The sequence below is a fragment of the Megascapheus bottae genome, unplaced genomic scaffold, assembly GCF_031878675.1.
Source record: "Megascapheus bottae isolate mThoBot1 unplaced genomic scaffold, mThoBot2.hap1 HAP1_SCAFFOLD_43, whole genome shotgun sequence".
NCBI lineage: Eukaryota > Metazoa > Chordata > Mammalia > Rodentia > Geomyidae > Megascapheus > Megascapheus bottae.
In genome coordinates this window covers 1,081,648-1,102,927 of record NW_028327392.1, presented here as the reverse complement: position 1 = coordinate 1,102,927, position 21,280 = coordinate 1,081,648, and the positions used below count along the sequence as shown (strand labels likewise).

Here is a 21,280-nt window from a genome sequence, read left to right as displayed (position 1 = left end):
AGACTTCTAGAAGCTATATGGGAAGCTGAGGTTGAGAGTATTGTAATTCTTAGTTAGCACAGGCACAGCTAACAGAGGAAGTGGAAAATAGGATCACTGTGGAGCCACACTAGAGGCAAAAATCAAAATACCTCAAAATATCCACGTGGAAAAAGAGCTTCCTGTATGACTTATCAGTTGAACTGGTAAAAGAAAACTTGAGGCCCTGAGTTCAAACTCCATTGATCATTTCCCCTCCCCACCCCATACACATAGATGAGAACTTGGCTGAGTGTTTCAATGGAGGGTTGTTGGAAAATCTGTCTGTGTGCCCATCCATCTATCTATCCAGTGATCTACTGATTGGTCTATCTCCCTGTTTTGGATGTGGACGTATTTCAGATTAATGAGATTTGCTATGTGCCAGTAGCTCACACCTGTAAACCTAGTATTCAGGAGGCTGGGATGTGGGGATTCAGTTTGAAGCCATGTCAGTCAGAAAACTCTAATACTCTTACCCTTAGTTAAGCAGCAAAATTCCAGCGGTGGCACGATGGATCATACAAGCACACTGCTGATTAGAATAATGAGACATGGGAAAGGGAGGGAGAAATGCTAGTATTGAAATTAGTATGCACCTAATTCCATAGGGCATTTCCTTTTTGTTTGTTTTTGGGTTTTCAGAGATCAAGTTTTTGGTCTGAGTGGGAGATGTAATCAGACTCTATATAGTAGCCATCTTTACCACACAGCTATGTCCTCCTCCCAAAGCACTGTTTCTTGTCATCAAATACCTTTGTAAAATATCTCTTTGCATTTGAACAATTTGATTTGGGGTGCTGAACAAAGAAGCTTACATTGGATTGGGAAAGACATATCCATTTCTTTCCAAACACGTTCCAGCCTTCACTGGTTCTCTTCCAAGTTTGAAAATGAAACTCATCTGTCATTCTAAAACTGATTTAATTCCTGGCTTAAACAGTCATGGAAAACAGATGTGTGAAGAGAGGACTTCTTATAAGCAGGCTCTTCTGAAAGCAAAAACTGAGAGGCAAAGGCGTGGAATTTGACATAGTCCACATCCTGCATAGATTGTTTTCCTAGAAAGCACTTCAGGCTGCATGTGCACCTGGCTGCAGCGACTTGACCATCATTTAACCTTGTATTTCTACTACTTAACTTCCAAAGAGAAGAGGAATTGTCAGGGTTTTTAGTCCTCGGTCCCTCCTGACCCGCAGGAGGGATAGGGAGAACACGTCCTGACCAGGACGAGCCGAGAAAGGAGTGGGCCGACTGACTGCCCGCACCCAGCCCTCCCTCACCGGCACACGTCAGGGAGACCCGTCAAGGCAGGAACTCGTTTAATGAGGAAGTACATTCAGCTAATATAGGTTGCAGGGGCCTATCAACACAAAGGTGGGCAGCGTGGAGGAGGTGCACATGTTTACTCTCACTCTAGGTCTCAGCAGAGAGTGATTCACAATACCGACGGTATAGCTCAAAGTTAGGCATGGTGTTCATACATGACAGCTCATTTCTTTGGGTGGTTATCTGACTCAGTGATGCAGATTCATGGGTCAGCCTGACCCTGCACTCTGCTCCCAACAAGGAACAACTATCTTTTGACCTGTATATTGTTGCCTATTTAGTTTCAGAACTGAAAACAAGGACATACTGATACCGACAGCCTGTCATGTGTATTCTTTATTGTTACACTACTCTAAATTATTTAACACTCAGATGACAAGTACATGGACTCTGCAGATCTTTACATCAGCACATAAGTGAACAACATCACTCATTTAGATGGTACCTGTGAAGAAATTAACCAATACACAGAAATTTAGTATGAGTAGTGTAGAAACATCATTCTATCTACAGGGCTGAGTATTGAAACCATGGCACGTGCATGCTAGGCACACAGATCTGCTATTTGAGCCACACCTCTACCTCTGCTATCTGTGCCAGGCCTCTCTGCAGTACTGAGGTTTAACTTTAGAAGCTTGTGCTAGAGGAAGCCTGAAAAAGCTTTTGGCAATGCTGCTTCATCATGTGAATGTCTATCGTGCCCTCAACATGGCCAGGAGTGGACTGGTGACCCACTGGCTCAACTGGATGATAATATTACCGGGAGGATGCACACACACATACACAGTCCTGGGACCTGAAATCAGAGCCTGAGCATTGTCATGGGGCTTTCTCAAGGCCAGAGCTCTATCACTTGAGCCATAGCACCATTCCCAGCTTTTTCTATGTATGTGGTACCAAGGAATCAAACCCAGGTCCCTTGTGCATGCTAGGCAAGCACTCTACCACTAGACCAAACTCCTGTCTCAACTCCCTAAATTTTGACTGAGGATGTAATTTCATTAGAAAACCATCACTGCTCATTTAGCAGTTATAATCATGCCTGTTGCCAAAATTTTAACACTTTACCCTCAGTAAATGATGTCTATACACAATTAATTCAGTCAGAAACCTTGGATTTAGGTGATAAAAAAAAGTTTCCATGCTAGATATGGTGGCTCACACCTTTAATCCTAGCTACTCAGGAGCGCCTAGGCCCCAGAGTTCAAGCCCTGCAACCGATGTGACTGACCAAAAAAAAAAAAAGTTATCATTAAGTGTATAGAAAGGCAGTCAAGTAGCTGGGCACTAGTGGCTCATGACTGTAACCCTAGCTACTCAGAAGGCTGAGATCTAAGGATTAAGGTTCAAAGCCAGCCAAGGCATGAAAGTCCATGAGACTTTTTTCTTCTAATTAACCACCAGAAAACCAGAAGTGGCACTGTGGCTCAATGTTGGAGAGCACTAACCTTGAGGTGAAGAGCTCAGGACAGTGCCCAGGCTCAGAGTTCAAGCCCTATGACTACCACCACCAAAAGACAGATGGCTCAGAGTTCAGGCCCCATGACCAACCAAAAACAAAAAGTCTTGGTCAGGAGCATAGCCTACCTAGTGGTAGAATGCTCACCTAGCATGGATGAAGCCCTGGGTTCTATTCCTTACTACCACATACATAGAAAAGGCCAGAAGTGGAGCTGTGGCTTTAGTGGTAGAGTGCTACCCTTGAGCAAAACGTGTCCCAGGACCGTGCCCCGGCCCTGAGTTTAAGGCCTAGGACCGCCCCTACCCCACCTCACCTCCCTCCAAAAAAAAGGAAGGAAAGAATATCATGTGCAAAATAAGGCAGAAATCATGAGAGTAAGTCCACTGGCAATTGTCAACAACCCAGAAAATAGGAAAAAGGGGACTTCATGAATAGATTCTTTTCTACCACCCGAGCAAAAACCAAATGGTAGCAGGCACTTCAATATGAAACCTGTGTTCCCCAGTGCCGTGATGTAAGTTGGTAGTACAGAAGCTACTTTCTCTGATCCTTTGTAACTGCAATCCTAGAAAATGTGAACCCATTGGAATAGGGTCTCATACACAAGGGATCCTATCAGAGTTTTCTAAGAGTTCTCTTCACTGGTAACTAGAACAGCAAGAACTCCATCTCCACACTGGTGTCTTGGTCATTTACTCAACTTGCAAAAGGACAGAATGGCACAGACAAAAGCTGCACTGCTGTGACATTCAAAATAGTTCCCATAAACTTGTTGCCTTGTCTCTGTACATCTTTATATACATCCCTATCTATATTTGGATATCTGACCTTTTTAAGCAAACCTCTCCCATCATCACTGTGTTCTGGTTCTCTTGAGAACACAGAAGGATTAAATGATTCATAGAAAAATACCATGTGAATTCATCCACTTACTTTTTCATCCAAATTAGCTATAATTCACTAACAACTTTATATACTGTACATGCATGGGAATATTTCCTGCTTTTTCCATGAAATGAGGCCTTTTACTAAATTAAATGATGACCTCTGCAAAACAAAGTTTTTTATGCATGATCAACCAAGAGTTCTTTCCTTATGAACCTATATAATGTTTACTGTGCTTTTGCTGCTTTCCTTATTTTCCATTTCATTAGCTTTGTAGGAACTCAAGCTGACATACCACGTGTATTTCTGCTTCCAGGACTCCTGCTCCCTCCTTGCTGGTGCTACTCTTGGCTGCCTCTGATTTTTTTCCCCAGACCTGGGGCTTGAACGCAGGGCCCGTGCACTGTCCCTGAGCTTCTTTTGCTCAAGGCTAGCCCTCTACCACTTGAGGCACAGTGTCACCTCTGCTTCTGTTTATTTGGTGCTGAGGACTCCAACCTAGGGCTTTCATGCATGCCAGGCAAGCATTCTACCACTAAGCCACATTCCCAGCCCCTGCCTCTCTGATTGATAAAAGGATCTGCAGTACTCCCATCCAGTGTGATGGTGGGTCTTTCAAAGTAACTTGAGTTGTGTGGTGCAAAGAACGGATTCAGACTCCATTCAGCTATGTTGTACATAAAATCTGTTTCCATTCCCTCCAATAAATGTTTATTGCATATAAATCCTGGGACCATCTTCATTTAGTCTTGTAGTTCCTAGGACTTGACTTCCAAAGAGAACAGGAGCAATTATCTTTTGACCTGATCTGTTGTTGCCTATTTACTTTCAAAACTGAAGACAAGGATGTACTGATACCCATAGCCTGTCCTGTATACTGTATGGTTACAATACTCTCAATTGTTCCACACTAAAATGAGCAGCATATGGACTCACCAGGTGTTTGGTTCCAGACAAGATCAGAAGTCATCGTCCCTTTGGGTGCTGGTGTCTTCACTATGAAGAAATTAAACACATACACAAGAATTCAGTCTGCAGCTAGGTAAGTGCTGGTGTCTCACACATGTAATCCTAGCTACTAGGAGGCTGAGATCTGAACATTGTGGTTCAAAGCCAGCCTGGGCACAAAAAGTCTGTAAGACTCTTATTCTAATTAACAGACAGAAAACCAGAAGTGGCACTATGGCTCAAGTGGTAGAGCCCTAGCGTTGAGCTGAAGAGCTTAGGGACAATGCCCAGGCCCAGAATTCAAGCCCCACGACCATCCCCCCTCCAAAGAAAAGTCTGTACAGTGTAGAAGAAAATCATATTTTCCATCTACAGTGCTGAGTATTGAAACCATGATTGTCTGCATGCTAGGCACACAATCTACTATTTCAGCTATACCTCCACCTCTTCTATCCTTGCCAGGCCTTTCTTCAATACTGAGGTTTGATTTCAGAAACCTGTGCTAGATGAAGCTGCATAGGAATGAGTCTAGCTTTTGGCAATGCTGCCTCATCACATGAACCCCTTGTGTGCCCTCAGCATGGCCAGGATTGGATTGATGAGCCGCTGGCTCAACTAGATAGTATTTACTGGGAGGGTTGAGGCCAGATGATAGTAATTGGAAGGCACTCACAGTAGGAGTGGCTTTGAAAGGCCATTTCCAATTCACCCGCCCAATACAGTTCAAGGGTTAAAGCATCAGCCAGCAGCTCAAGAGAAGAAGCACAATGCCATACTACTAGTGCATGGGCACACACATGTGTGCAAACACACAAGTTCACGGAAGTAGTTTTGGCTGTGAGTTTAAGGACTTGACACTCAAGTTGCAATTAAAAAATGCAAATCATATGAGACTGTAAAAATGGTACTAAAGAGTACAATCAACAAGATGAGGGAAAAAAGGGAAGAAAATAATACAAACCTTCATGGTCCACTTATGTGAAGCACAGAGCTCACCAAACTCACAGGATGAGAAAGTTGAATAGTGAGTTGCAAGCTTACAGAAAAGGAGGAAGACAGGGTGGCTTCTGAGCATGGAGGTTCAGATTAAACAAAATGACCCAAAGTTGCCTCACAGCATAGGCAATGCACCTAACACTACCCAGCTGTACAAAAATAGATATGCTGGCACATCGTATGCTGTGGTTTTTATCCTAAGTTTTAAAAAAAATCTTAATTCTGGGAGGTCTTCTTTTTTTTTTTTTGCCAGTCCTGGGCTTGAGCTCAGGGCCTGAGCACTGTCCTTGGACTTTCTCAAGGCTAGAGCTCTACCACTTGAGCCGCAGCACCACTTCTGGGTTTTTTTCTATATGTGGTACGGAGGAATCGAACCCGGGTCTTCATGCATGCTAGGCAAGCACTTTAACCACTAGGCAAAACTCCCGGACCCTGGGGGGTCTTCTTTTATGACTAGTTCTCACTCCTTGCTGCAAGCCTGTATCATTCTCCAATTCCTAAAACGCAAGGGAACTTTTAACGTTCACATAAGAATTTGATTTTAAAAACAGTTAAATTTGTTTCGTTTGGTATTGAAGATGCTTTGTAAATCATTCACCTGAGGCCAAACAGGTATGGCTGAAGGGCTTCAAGTCTCTCCAGTAAGAGGTGGTGGAAAACTTTAAGGTTAGTATAATGAACCGCATCAAAGGACATGGCCTATCCTCTCTTGTTTGCTTTCAAGCAGCTCCTTCTTTACTCTCTTTCTTCCTAGAGCAGTATCAAATGTCTTTCTCACCTGTCTCTCATTGTTCCCTTTCTCCATTCTCTTCCTATACACTGGAATAGGCTATTATTCCTCTTTCAAAAAGCTGTGGAATAGAAAGACTATATTCTCTACAGGTAAGGAGACTATTGCTTTCTCCTGCTCCAATCTTGTGTGTCCAAGTGAATGAGCAAACTTTTCCACCTCACTAAAGGTAAAAGATGAAAGCCACCGTGGAGCTCCTCTAGGCAAATAGATGATTTCAGCAAAGGAAGTTCTGGGGCTTGAATTCAGGGACTGGGCACTGATCCTGAGCCTCCCTATGCTCAAGGCTGGCACTCTTAAAATTTTAGCCACAGCATTACTTCTGTTTCCTGCTGGTTACATTTCTACCCAGGCATGCCTCACACTGTGATCCTCAGATCTCAGCCTTCTGAGGAGCTGCAAATACAGGAGTAAGCAGCCAGTGCCTGGCTCAAATCTAGTCTTAACCAGCTGATCTAAGCAAAAGACCAACATTTAGAAATAAAAACTGGATTAATTTTTTTTCATCTTCGTGTTCTGTAATCATTAAAATCAGAACACAGGATCTGGTCATTTTCTGTCTCTTGGACCTAATGCACGTTTCACATCATTTGTGCCAATAAGATAGTCATCAGCGTAACTGTGCTCTTGGTATAAAAAAACTCATTCTTCCGTATTTTTCTTGGTCAGCCACAGGGCTTGAACTCAAGAGAATGGATGCTGTCCATAAGCTTTTTTTTTTCTCAAGACTAGCATTCTATGAGGTAACTGACAGCTTCATTTCTGGCAATTTTGGTGGTTAATTGGAAATAAGAGTGTCATGAACTTTGGTGGCTTTGAGCCATGGAGGGGGGAGAGAGAAGAGAAACAGAAGAGAACAAGGAGGTGGGAGGAAGAGAAAAAGGGGAGAAAGATAGAAGGAAAGGAAGGAAGGAAAGAAGGGAGGCAGGGAGAAAGAAAGCAAGAGGAAGCAAGCAAGCCAGCCAGAAAGAGAGAGGGAGGGAGGGTGGGAGGGATGAAGAGAGAGAGAGAGAGAGAGAGAGAGAGAGAGAGAGAGAGAGAGAGAGAGAGAGAGAGAGAGATGGACAATAAGAAGAGGAAGAAGGAGAAGAAGAAGAAGAAGAAGAAGAAGAAGAAGAAGAAGAAGAAGAAGAAGAAGAAGAAGAAGAAAAGAAAAAGAAGAAAAAGAAAGAAAGAAGAGGAGGGAAGGAAAGCAAGAAAACAATCACGGAAGCCATGAACAGCCCCGGAGGAACTGGAATCAGCCTGATCCTACCTTGCAGTGAGAGGAGAAGTGTCCTCCTAAAGCTACCAAGAGCATCCATTAAGCTGCCAGCTTGGAGGTTACCAGTCTAGGAACCCAAGGCCTTGTCTCCCACTGTTCCCTGTGCAGAGTGGGCGTGCCTGAGAGCGTGGGGGCGGAGCCCAGAGGAAGGGGGCGGGGACAGCACAGCCCCAGTGCCAGGGCCTCTGGCCACTCTGCTAAGGTCTAGGGGCTTCTTCACTGAGGGAACAGCATAGGATGGGTGAACTAGATCCTGCCAACCACTGGGTGTCATCGGGAAGAGAGTAGACAAGATGAGCTGCTTCCTGTAAATGAGCCCCTGAACTGTAGCACTCCTCTCCTAAAGTACACTTTTGTTTTTGTGTGTTGGTCCTGAGGCTTGAGCTCAGGGCCAAGGCTCTGTCCTTGAGCTTGTTGTTTTGCTCAAGGCTCTCAACCACTTGAACCACAGCTCGACTTCCAGATTTTCTTAGTAGTTTGGTGGAGATACAAGTCTCATGGCCTTTCCTGCCCTGGCTGGATTTGAGCCGAGGTCCTCAGATCTCAGCATCTTGAGTAGCTAGCAGTACATATGTGAACCACTGGCCTCCATCTGGAAGTCTGATTGTGTGTGTGTGTGTGTGTGTGTGTGTGTGTGTGTGTGTGTGTGTATGTGTGTGTAACCATCTAATATGTTATTCACTGATGATTATTTTCAGGGTGGTGGTGACCCATGCCCTCATTTGCACTGTGTTCCCACAGGACCCTGAGGACACCTCTGTTATAACATTTATTATTTTTTTATTGTTGGAGTGATGTACAGAGGGCTTACAGTGACATTCATCAGGTAGTGGGTACATTGCTTCTTTTTGTGTGTGTGTGGGTGGGTCATGGGTTTTGGGCTCGGCCTGGGCACTGTCCCTGAGCTCTTCAGCTCAAGGCTACCTCCCTACCCTTGAGCCAAGCCCCACTTCACATTTTCTAGAAGTTAATTGGAAACAGGAGTCTCAGGTCCTTTTGTGCCCGCACTGGCTTTGAACCTTGATCGTCAGATCTCAGCCTCCTGAGTAGCTAGAATTATAGGCGTGAGCCCCTGCTCCCCCTCTCCCCCCAGTGTACCTTGCTTCTTTTTTTCAATATTGTCTCCAATTTATTATCTTTTCCACAGTACAAATTTTTCACAAACCATAAGTCCTTTGCAGTTATTCAAAGTCTGTAAACAAGGGTCTGAATCCCCACACTCCCCACCTCAGTTTCAGCTTGTGAATATTTTAAGTCCTTCAATCAAGCTTTAGCTCTTCCATTCACATAAGGAATCAAGAGGTTTCTCTCCTTAAATTATTTATATTTTTATCACACAGCCTGAAATGCAGTAAATCCCAGTGAAAGCCCTGGGGAAAACAAAACATGATCTTTACAGCAGGACTCGAACCTTTATATTAAATGCATTTTGAAGAAGCGTCCCATAATAAAAGCATGGGTTTTCGTTTCCAGAAATCAAGTCTATTAGAAACCCTAGTTTCTACTTAAAAACCCATTTTGATCTAAAAGTGAAAATAGTCCACTATCCACAGTCATTTTACAAACTCTATACAGTTTAACTTGCAGAGATTTTTTTTTCCAGTCTGGAAAACAGTAGTGCAATTAGTTTTACTTCTTTTAAGTTATATAGTCCATCATGTAAATAGCTCTGTGGAAAGATAAGAAGATGCTCTGGTAAACAAGAAATTTTTGCAAGCCCATGCTGGCTTACTAGTCCATTAAAGCTTGCAAGTCCATAGTGGCTTTCAACAAAATATTGTATATACATCACCATCAAAAGTGCAGAAATAAATAGGCAGGAAATGACTGTAAACTGTCTCATCTCTTCATGATTTTTCAGTAATTGGCTTGATGAATTGACTATGTAGTCACTTAAATAAGCAGACAGTAGACAGTTGCCTTGCAGGACATTCCACTATGGCATCCAGTTTCGAAAGCCCCAGTGGAGTTAATTGCAGTCCTAAAATTAAAACAAAAATAGGGAGTAGAGGATGGATGGAAAAAAAAGTGTACAGGTGCTACTGAAATGGTATCCCAACAAAACAGCTAGGTAGGTCACTTAGACTTCTATTTAAAAAGGCTTTTGATTTTTGATGGCTTTTTGCTTTTCTCTCCATTATGACAAAGGTCATGGGGGATGCTGCTTATCCTGCTAACACTTGGGGCTTCCTGAACTGGTTTGCTTTCATTGCCAGTGGAGGAACATGATGTGTGACGAGGTTTAGGCACCGGGATGCCACTAGAGAGCTGGTTCATGCTACAGGACTTCTCCAAGATGCCGTTGTACACTTTGCTTGCAGGACTGAAGATCATACTCTTCGTTTCTGTCAGACCTACACAATCAGGAGAGCCCCGGGAGAGATCTGCTGTCACGGGTGAATCTCCTCTGGAAGAATCCTCTAGGGAGAGCTCATCTCTGGATATCTTCCGAGGAGACACTGGTTGGTATATCTCGAGGCTTGGGGGAGGAGACTGCTTCCTTCCAATGGAAGAGTTCAAGGAGTCACATTCTGAAGCTGTGTCTGGCACTTCCCATTGCTTTTCGGCAGTGAAATAAATGGCCTTCTCTTCTTCATTCCGATAGAGTGCAGGGCAACTTGACACTGAGAGGATGTCTGGATCCCGGGAAGGCAATGAGTGCTGGGGATGCTGAGGCAGGTGAGGATGACGAGGATGGGCTGGATGAGGAGCATGTTGGGGAAGCTGGGCTCGCTGGGACTGTGGTGAAGAGGGCACAATGCTATGGCGAGAGCAACACAAGCTGCTGCTTAGGGCTAAAGATCCAGCAGGTTTAGCCACAGTCCCAGGAAATGGAGACACGATTGGGGGTGTGTCTTCATCTAAGTCATCAACCCCTCCAGCAATTGGGTAGGGTGGAATGGAAACTCGGGGCAGCACTACCCAGCTGTGATCTGAATAAAGGGAAGAGGTCAGGCTGGGGAGTCCCGAGTTATGGGCTATCTGAAAGCCACAGATCTTCTCAATCTGTTGCCAGCGAAAAAGTCGTTCTGGTAAACAAGTTGTCAACTCTGAGAGAGCTTTCTTTGCTTCCAGAATCTTGTGATCTACTTCATCTAGGGAGGAGCTATGAGCAACGTGTAGCGACCCAAAGACGGTGCTTCTCTTCTTTTTAATTTTTTCTGCCTCATCCTTAGCGATAGCTAACTGCATTTCAGCATTCTGTCTTTTGATGTTGTAGTACTGTACTTCTACTTCATGGGTTAACTGAAGCCATTTTTGAAGAGCATCTGGAACAGACCAGCTGCTTTGCAGTTCAAATTCTTTTTCAGCCTTTTTTAGAGCCATGCAACCTGCTCCAATTCCTGCTCTGCATACTCACATCTGCTCAGTTCACACTCAGCTCCTTCCCTGAGCTCTCTCAGCCGACAAGCCTCCTCCTTGGCATAATTGATTTCATCCATCATTTTGCGCTCTAGATTTTGCTTCTCGACAGCAACATTTCTGTTTTCTTCCTGTGCCTTTTCAAGCCTCTCTTGTAAGTCCGTAAGACTTTGTTCTGCAGTTTGTAGACTCTCTAAGTCTTTCATCATTTTTGCAACATGTTCTTTTGATGTCTTATTCTGTGTATAAGCAAACCAGAATCCTCCAACACCAATTAGAATAGAAACTGTGAGAATAAAATCCTTCATCCAGTTATGGGGTGGACGTGTCAGAGGTCCAAATAAAGCCACATCCAGGGCCTTGAGCTGTAGTTTCTGTCTGTGACTCCGGTCGTTGATTTTCAACTGAGAAATCATAAATGAAAGCTCATGTACTGCGATTCTGGGAAGTGTTGTTCCTTTGACATTATTGTCTCTAAAATTCTTCTCATATTGTGGGAGTTCCACAAATTCTATCAACCACTGAAGGGGATCTTCAAGGGTCCAGTTATGAACTTCCGATGCTTTCCATCGCTTCCACAAATCCTCAACAGTAATAGGCTTGTCTTCTCTGTGCAGATGGCTATGCATATTAGTCTCCTCTTTATACTTCCTATCTTCTCTGATAAATTCATCGCTTTCCTCTACTTCAATCCCACCATCTTTGTCATCATCCATTTGTTTATGGATCGTCTGAAGAGCTTCCAGACTAAATCTGTCTTCTTCTGTGAAGCATGGTGGACTCAGTGACATGCAGGGATGTGTCAGCAGCGCCCTGCGATCGCCCGCCACTGGCGCTGGAGAAGCAGCCGCCCAGGCCGAGCCAGTCGACCTTCGCCCGTGGAGGTGTCTGGGCACCAGGTCGCATCCGTCCGCGGCTCTGGCCACCAGGAGCCCGAACACCAGCAGCGCAGCCCAGCGCCGCCCCGGCAGCCAGCCCGAGGCCGGGGCCGGCGTCCTGGAGGGATGCGGGGCGAGGGGACCGCGCGGTGGCGGCTCCCAGGCCGCCGGCTACTCGCTGGCCCTGCGAGGCGCCACCGTGGCCGGCGACTCCGCGGGCCGCCCCGCCACTGCAGAGGCTGCCTCCCGCAGGACGCCAGTCTGGTCCTCGGGACGCCGGCGGCCTCCGGAGCTCGGGTCGCGGCGACGTTCATTGACTCCGGTTATTTAAAACAAGAAAAAAAACAAAACAAAAAAAGTGGGTGGGAGGCAGAAAGGCACCGCGTCTCCAGGCCGTGCGCGAACCCACGCTGTTGCCGCGGCGACGCCGGGATCCACTGCTCTGGTGCGGCTCAGCTCCAGCCCAGCGCCGGAGCAGCCGCCGCCGGCGCCTGGCCCCCCACCCCCTCCAGCCCGCGGCCTGTCGTAGTACCATGCTTGGCCAGGACCCCTCTGCCCCGCACACTTGCTAGCACACCGATCCTCCGCCCTGTACCTTGCTTCTTGAACATTGTTATCCCTTCCCATGTTTTCCCTCCCTCAACTCCTCCCAATCCTCTTGTTTTTCATTTATCTTCCCTTTGTTGTAACATATAATGCCTACTTGCCTGGTTTCTCCTCCAGTGAGTGCCTCAGGGACAGCGACAGAAACATCCCATCCAAAGCATCTAGAAAGGGGTCAGAATGAGGCTTTGTAAACACAAAAATGAGTGAATTAAATTCATACGTATTTTGTGGGTGAATTAAACTCAAGTATCTACTGAGTAAATAAAATTCATAAGCATTTGATTAATAGAGCCATACTATTTAATGCAATTGTATGACACTGGAACTTGATAAACTGAGGGGAGTTAAGTATGGTTGAGAGATATGGGGAAGGAGAGAAGAGGTGACTTTTATCAAGGTGTGTTGTACTCATTAACTGATTGGTTGAATCAAAGCCTGTTTGTAAAACTACTTAGAAATAATCACAGAAGAGGGAGCATCAGCTCCTCTCAATCTCACTCTCACTCATCTTGGGATTCTCCTGAGATGGAAAGGTGGTCAGATATTAGGCCTCTCACAGTGACTAGGGGCATGATACTTGCTTGTTGCCTGCTCCCTGACCTTCCCTGCATGATGTCTTCTCCCTTCTGGCCCCACTCTTGTTCTCCCTCACCTGGACTGTAGTCCTCTTACCCTGGCCAAGCCTTTCTTCATGCCATCCTTCCACATCCCTGGTTTATTAGTTTTTCAGCTCTGCCATTAAACCCTACCACAGGGAGATCCTAAACAGCTGACATTTATTTCCTCACACTTATAGAATCTATGTGGGAAGCTGAGGTTGAGAGTATTATATTTCTGAATCACCACAGGCAAAAAAAGTTCATGAAACTTCATCTTAGCAGAAAAATCTGGGCATGATGGTACCTTCCTATCATCTAAGCAATGGGAGGAAGTACTAGAGGCAAGATAACCAGTGAAGAAAAAGTGCTGCCTAGCCAGGCACGGTGACTCATGCCTGTAATCCAAGCTACTCTGGATACTGAGGTCTGAGGACTGGTTTCAAGCCAGCCCCGGCACTAAAGTCTGTGAGACTCTTATCTTCAATTAACCGCTCAAGGGGTAGAGTGGTAGCCTTGACCTGAAGAACTCAAGGATAGCGTCCAGGCCCAGAGTTTAAGCCCAATGACCAACAAAAATGAAGGAAAGGAAGAAAGAAAGAAAGAAAGAAAGAAAGAAAGAAAGAAAGAAAGAAAGAAAGAAAGAAAGCAAGCTCCTGTATGACTTACCAGAAGAACATGAGAAAGCAAATGAGGCCCTGAGTTCTGGTTTGAAATCATCCCAAACAAAAGCTCTGTGATACTTTTACTCCTAATTAAGCAGCAAAATTCCAGAGGTGGCAATGTGGTTCATAAAACTACATCATTGATTAAAACAGAGAAACAGCAGGATGGCAGAGGAAAAAGTGAAAAAATACTCTACTGAATATTCACACATTTTGTTCCAACTTTATGCAATCAAATTTATAGCATGTCATGTTTACCAAAGAAAATATTGAAGCCTTTATAGTTCAGCAACATTGTATTGGGGTTGAATCATTGGGCAAAACAATCTGAAAAGCATAGTTTACTATTAAAACTGTCTATATTTAATGACTTTCACAAAATACTGGACACATTTTTTATTTTAAACACATACACTGGCTGACATGGCAGAATCTCATTGTTATCATGCTTATAGACAAAAAATGATTTAAAGTAACAGAGGCTGGGGTTGGGAGTTTGGCCTAGTGATAGAGTGCTCACCTAGTATGTACAAAGGTCTGGGGTTCAATTCCTCAGTAACACATACATAGAAAAAGCCAGAAGTGGTGCTGTGGCTCAAATGGTAGAGTGCTAGCCTTAAGAAAGCACAAAGACAGTAACAGAAAATAAAGTAACAGAAGCAGATAACGTAATTTTTACCATAAGTCAAACTACAAATTGCATAGTCTTCTGCTGATCTATTATAAGAAAAAATTAAAGGGCCGGGAGTTTGGCCTAGTGGTTAAAGTGCTTGCCTAGCATGCACAAAGACCCAGGTTCGATTCCTTGGTACCACATATAGAAAAAAGCCGGAAGTGGTGCTGAGGCTCAAGTGGTAGAGCTCTAGGGTTGAGAAAGTCCAAAGACAGTGCTCAAGCCCTGAGCTCAAGCCCAGGACTGGCAAAAAAAAAAAGAAAAAATTAAAGATAAAAACACTTCCTAAAATTAAAAGCAGAATATGCACATTTCAAATTCATTTTATTCAAATAAGTAACTTTTTTTTGCCAGTCCTGAACTCATGGCTTTAGCACTGTCCCTGAGCTTCATTTGCTCAAGGTTAGCTAGCCACACACAGCTCCACTTCTGACCTTTTCTGTGTATGTGGTCGTGAGGAATTGAACCCACATGTCTTCATGCATGCCAGGCAAGCACTCTACCAGTAGGCCAAACTCTGGGTCCCAATATATAACGATTTTAGCACTTGGGTTAAGCAGCTTTTTTATGGATACACTATGGCAACTGATGGCCTGTGAGGCTCTCTAATTGAGGCCCGTGCATTTGAAAGGAATTGAGGCACAGTAAAAGGGATTACTCTGAAGGGAGGACCACATACCATTGTGGTCACAGCCCAAACACAGTGCGTGGTTGCAGGAAGCTCTCATAGGACCTGAGTGTCTTTCTGAGAGGAAAATCTGCAATCTGTGTACTATATAAAATTCCACCCCTCCACCATTCCTTGTCTCTGCTTTTAGAAGAACCTGCTTATAAAAAGTCATATTGGGGGAGCGGAAGATGGCGCCTAGACAATAGGGACAACTAGACAAGAGAGAACTACCTTAAGAAATTCACAACAACAAACTCAAGAAGTAATGGAGAAGGACTCAAATCAGAAAAGAAATCCAGATAAAGCTTACATCCAACTTTCTCAAAGAATTCGGAACGCGAGGACCCCTCCCCCACCCCTCGCCAGGAAAGCCATGGCAGAGGGCGCCGAGCCAGGCAGCCCTGATTGCTGCAGAAACCAGCATAGGACCAGGCCAGTAAGCAGCAGAAGCCAGACACAGGAGCCAGTGCAGACTAGAATGGCAAGCAGCGGAACCCAGACGTGGACCACAGGCAGCGGCTGAGATCCGAGGGGAGTGAACGATTCTCCAACACCGTGGAGCATCCACAGCCAAACGCAGAGGAGTGAGTAGCCCAGTGGGTAGCCCAGCGGGTCCCCAAACCCATCGGGAAAGCAGAGCTGGTGGCGAGCTATAGAACTTAACTCAGACCCCTCCACCCCGCACAAGAAAGACTGGCAGGAGCAGGGGCGAAGGAATTTAGAATCCTGTCCCGTCCCTCAACAGCCCCCTCCCCCAGGCCATTGACTGGAGACTGACAGGCAGGCGGGTGCTAAGACCCAGCACCCCACCAAAGGAGGTGGAGGTGTCCCAGCCCCCACTCTCCCAACAGCCTCCTCCCCCAGGCCTCGGACTGGAGGACTGGAGACTGACAGGCGGGCAGGTTTAAAGCCCAGCACCCCACCAAAGGGGGCGGAGGTGTCCCTGCTACCACCTGCCCAACAGGATCCTCTCCCAGGCCTTTGCTCATGGATAGGGAGACCCAACATAGTGAAAATGGTTATACTGCCAAAATTGTTATACAAATTTAATGCAATCCCCATCAAAATCCCAAAGAAGAAATAGAAGATATAATCCAAAGATTCATATGGAACAAGAAAAGACCTAGAATAGCCAAAACAATTCTAGGCAAAAAGAGCAATGCTGGTGGTATTACAATACCAGACTTCAAACTCTACTATAGAGCCATAATAACAAAAACCACATGGTATTGGCACAAAAACAGACTAGAAGATTAGTGGAACAGAATAGAAGACCCAGAAATAGAACCATATACCTATAGGCAACTTGTATTTGACAAAGGAGCCAAAGATATACAGTGGAACAAACACAGTCTATTCAATTATTGGTGCTGGCAAAACTGGGCAGCCACATGCAGAAAACTGAAAATTGACCCTAGCCTTTCGCCATGCACAAACATTAACTCAAAGTGGATCAAAGACCTCAAGGACAGACCAGAAACGGTGAAATTGCTACATGATAAAATAGGAGAGCCACTGGAACTCATAGGCACAGGCAAAAGATTCCTGAACAGAATCCCAGGGTCACAACAGATTGGAGAGAGACTCGACAAATGGGACTACCTAAAAATAAAAAGTTTCTGTACAGATAAAAACATAGTCACAAAAGTAGAGAGACAGCCAACCAACTGGGAAAAGATATTCACCAACAATACATTTGACAAATGCTTAATATTCAGTATCTACAGAGAACTCAAGAAACTAATCCCCCCCCCAAACCCAATAAACCATTCACTAAATGGGCAAGGGAACTAAAGAGAGACTTATCAGAAGAAGAGATTAAAATGGCAGAAAAGTATATGAGAAAATGTTCATCATCTATGGTCATAAAGGAAATGCAAATAAAAACAACCCTAAGATACCACCTTACCCCAACAAGAATGGCCAAGATTTTGAACTCAGACAATGACAGTTGCTGGTGGGGTTGTGGAGAAGAAGGAACCCTACTACACTGCTGGTGGGATTGTAAACTAGATCAGCCACTCTGGAAAGCAGTGTGGAGGTTTCTTAAAGAACTGAAAATAGACCTTCCCTACAATCCCGCCATACCACTTCTGGGCATCTACCCTGAACATCATAACCCAAGATATGATAAGGACACCTGCTCAGCTATGTTCATCTCTGCACTATTCACAATAGCCAGGCGATGGAAGCAATCCAGATGCCCTACTGCAGATGAATGGATACAGAAAATGTGGTATATATACACAATGAAATTCTACATAGCCAACAGGCAAGATAAAATAACGGCATTCACAGGGAAGTAGATGAATCTAGCGCAAATCATGTTGAGTGAGACAAGTCAAGACCTAAGGATCAAAAGGCGCATGGTATCCTTAATATGTGGCTATTAAATCCAAAGAGTACAAGAGCGAGGACTCAATTACTGCATACCCAAAGCTATGGACTCAGTAATGGAAATATAAACATAACTATATAGACATAAAAACCTATGACTCTATAGACATAATGTTTTATTTCATAAATTAATATGTTTCTATGACATACAAACCCTTAGCCTAATTCTGATTAAGTTCTAAATACTAAGTGCCAGTGATTGTAAATAGAGATTCCCTTCTTGAACACTTGTTTGTTAAACTTGTCATTTAAAAGAAGATGTAAAAATAAACGTTAATAAATTCTTTAATAAAAAAAATTTTGAAAATGTTAAAAAAAATCCCAAGCCAGGCACCTATGGCTCATGCCACTAATCTCATCTACTTAAGAGGCTGAGATCTGAGGATTGTGGCTTAAAGGCAGGCCAGGCAGGAAAGCCTAGTGAGACTCGTTAATCACCAAGAAGCCAGGTACTCTGCATCCTCTACCAAACTAAAGCTAAACAGTAAACCGCTGACAATTTGCATAATCCTTAGTCTACCCCCAGGCTCCCACCCAGTTTAGGGTGGAATTAATCCAGGATCAGAATAGAACTCTGAAATCCTGTCTGGACTTGGGCGGTAAGGGAAGAGGGTTCTTGAGACGGTTTAAATCCCACCTGTGAGGCAGCTTGCCTGTAGAGCCAAAGCTCCAAGCTTCAGCTGCGGCTCTGCGGCCATGAGCTTGGCCGCCAGAGTGTCCTGGGAGATGGGTGTAAAACTCGGGAATGAGGTTGGTTACAGCATCCGCTTTGAGGACTGCACGTCGAGGCGAACAGTCCTCCACTACATGACAGACGGGATGCTTCTCCGAGAATTCCTCTCTGAACCCGACCTGGCCAGCTACAGCGTGGTGATGGTGGACTAGGCTCATGAACGGTCCCTGCACACAGACATTCTCTTTGGGCTGATCAAGGATGTGGCTCGCTTCTGGCCTGAGCTCAAGGTCCTGGTAGCTTCTGCCACACTGGACACTGCTCGGTTTTCTGCCTTCTTTGATGATGCCCCGGTCTTTCGAATCCCTGGCCGCAGGTTTCCAGTTGACCTCTTCTATACCAAGGCTCCAGTGGCTGACTACCTGGAAGCCTGTGTTTCGTCTGTGCTGCAGATCCATGTGACACAGTCCCCTGGGGACATCCTGGTGTTCCTGACTGGACAGGAGGAAATTGAGGCTGCTTGTGAGATGTGCCAGGTTCGCCGCCGCCGACTGGGCTCCAAAATCCGGGAGCTCCTGGTGCTGCCCATGTATGCCAACCTGCCCTCTAACATGCAGGCCCAAATCTTCCAGCCCACACCTCCTGGGGCCCGAAAGGTGGTTGTGGCGACCAACATTGCAGAGACTTCACTCACCATCGAGGGCATCATTTATGTCGTGGATCCCGGGTTCTGTAAGCAGAAGAGCTACAATCCCCGTACAGGCATAGAGTCGCTCACTGTCACCCCCTGCATCAAGGCCTCAGCCAATCAGCGTGCTGGGTGAGCAAGTCGAGTGGCTGCAGGGAAGTGCTTCCGCCTGTACACAGCTGGGCCTATCACCATGAGCTGGAAGAGACCACAGTGCCTGAGATCCAGAGGACCAACCTGGGCAATGTTGTGCTGCTGCTTAAGAGCTTAGGGATCCATGACCTGGTGCACTTTGACTTCCTGGACCCTCCACCATATGAGACCCTGTTGCTGGCTTTGGAACAACTGTACGCTCTAGGAGCCCTCAATCACCTTGGAGAGCTCACCACGACTGGTCGAAAGATGGCAGAGCTGCCTGTGGACCCCATGCTATCTAAAATGATCTTGGCCTCTGAGAAGTACAGCTGTTCAGAGGAGATCCTGACAGTGGCTGCCATGCTTTCTGTCAACAACTCCATCTTCTACCTGCCTAAGGACAAGGCTGTCCACGCTGACAATGCCCGTGTCAACTTCTTCCTCCCTGGTGGAGACCACCTGGTTCTGCTAAATGTGTATACACAGTGGGCTGAGAGTGGCTACTCCTCCCAGTGGTGCTATGAGAACTTTGTACAGGTCAGATCCATGTGCTGAGCCCGGGATGTGCGGGAACAGCTGGAAGGGCTCTTGGAGCTTGTGGAGGTTGGGCTGAGCTCCTGCCAGGGGGACTACATCCAGGTCTGCAAGGCCATCACTTCTGGTTACTTTTACCACATAGCATGGCTGACACCTACTGGCTACCGAACAGTGAAGAAAAGGCAGGAAGTGGTCATTCCTCCCAACTCCTCCCTCTTTAAAGAGCAGCCGCCCCGCTGGTTGCTTTACCACGAAGTTGTCTTGACCAGCAAGGCGTTCATGAGACAGGTGTTGGAGATTGAGAGCAGTTGGCTTTTGGAAGTAGCTCCCCACTTCTACAAGGCCAAGGAGGTCTAAGATTCCCACACAAAGAAAACGCCCCCCAAAATAGGCAAGACACGTGAAGAACTGGGCTAGAGAAAAGGACAAATGGGAAGGAACACAAACAGATCTTGATACCAGCACCTTTTCTTTCTGTACATTGCTTAATTCCTGTTAAATAAAATTATTTTTAATAAAAAAGTCATATTGCCTCATGTAATATGTCCATTTTTTTTCCTGCTCCCTTCAGTCAGGAATTCAGTTGGTTTGGGGATCATAGATGTGAATTTTGCTTTTCCATTTGAAAGTAGGATCAGTAAGGACTGAAAGGTTTTGGAAAGAAATGGGTTGGTATTTCCAAGCCAAGAATAATGTCTGCTGTTCAGCACCCACAATCACCAAGAATGCTCAAATTGCTCCATGCAACAAGATATTATACAAAGGAATTTGATGACAGGAAGCAGTGCTTTGGGCTGAGGGCACAGCTGTGTGGTAAAGACTGCGTAGCACCCAGAGGCCCTACCAAAAATTGAACTAAATATCAGAAAAGAAAAGAAATTGCATACTAATTTCAGCACGAGCAACCTTGTTAAGCACATTTGAGGCTGTTCATTCATTCATTGACCTATTGATCCATTCATACCACATAACCACCCATCCATCCATTCAGCTTTCCATCCTCCCATACAGCCAATCATTCATTATCCATTTCTCCATCCATCATCCATCTTTCTATCCATTCATTTGTTGAGGACATTTTGCAAATACATAAGAGAGAACGAAGGCTACCCTGGTAGATAGGGAAAGTGGTACAATCTGTATTAATTTGCACAATAGCCACCAGCCACAGATAGCATGACAGAGTACAATTAGTTCCATTGAAATCAAATGAAAATTTCAGGGGGTGCTTAACTACAGAACTTACATTGGATTGGGGAAGACTTATCAATTTCTTTCCAAACCACAGTCCAGCCTTTACTGCTTCTCTTTCAAGTTGAAAAACAAAATTCACATCTGAAATTCTAAAACTGCTTTAATCCTTGACTCAGGCAATCACGGAAAAATGGACATGTTAGGTGAATAAAAAGGCCTTGAGCTCAAGTGCCAGCACCGCTACCCCTCCCCCCAAATATGTCATGAATAGAAATGTAGGTGAAGCCCTATGGTAAACAAGGACAAGGCCAGGACTTTGATTCCCAGGACTTTGATTCCCACGAAGAAACACACACACACACACACACACACACACACACACACACACACACACACACACACACTTCTCATAAATGATTCTTGGTTATCACTAACTCATCTTTGGCTAATGATGTGCTGTAAAAATAACAGCTAGATTTCAGTGAATGCTTCCCCTAATATAGAAATTCTTTA

The 21,280-nt window shown here is 45.1% G+C and overlaps 2 pseudogenes; one reads left to right on the top strand and one right to left on the bottom strand.

Annotated features, from left to right (window-relative positions):
- Positions 1-9,768: 9,768 nt before the first annotated feature.
- LOC150039957 (stromal interaction molecule 2 pseudogene) lies at positions 9,769-12,247 on the bottom strand (annotated as a pseudogene).
- Positions 12,248-13,965: 1,718 nt separating this feature from the next.
- LOC150039956 (pre-mRNA-splicing factor ATP-dependent RNA helicase DHX16 pseudogene) lies at positions 13,966-20,029 on the top strand (annotated as a pseudogene).
- The last annotated feature ends 1,251 nt before the right edge of the window (positions 20,030-21,280 follow it).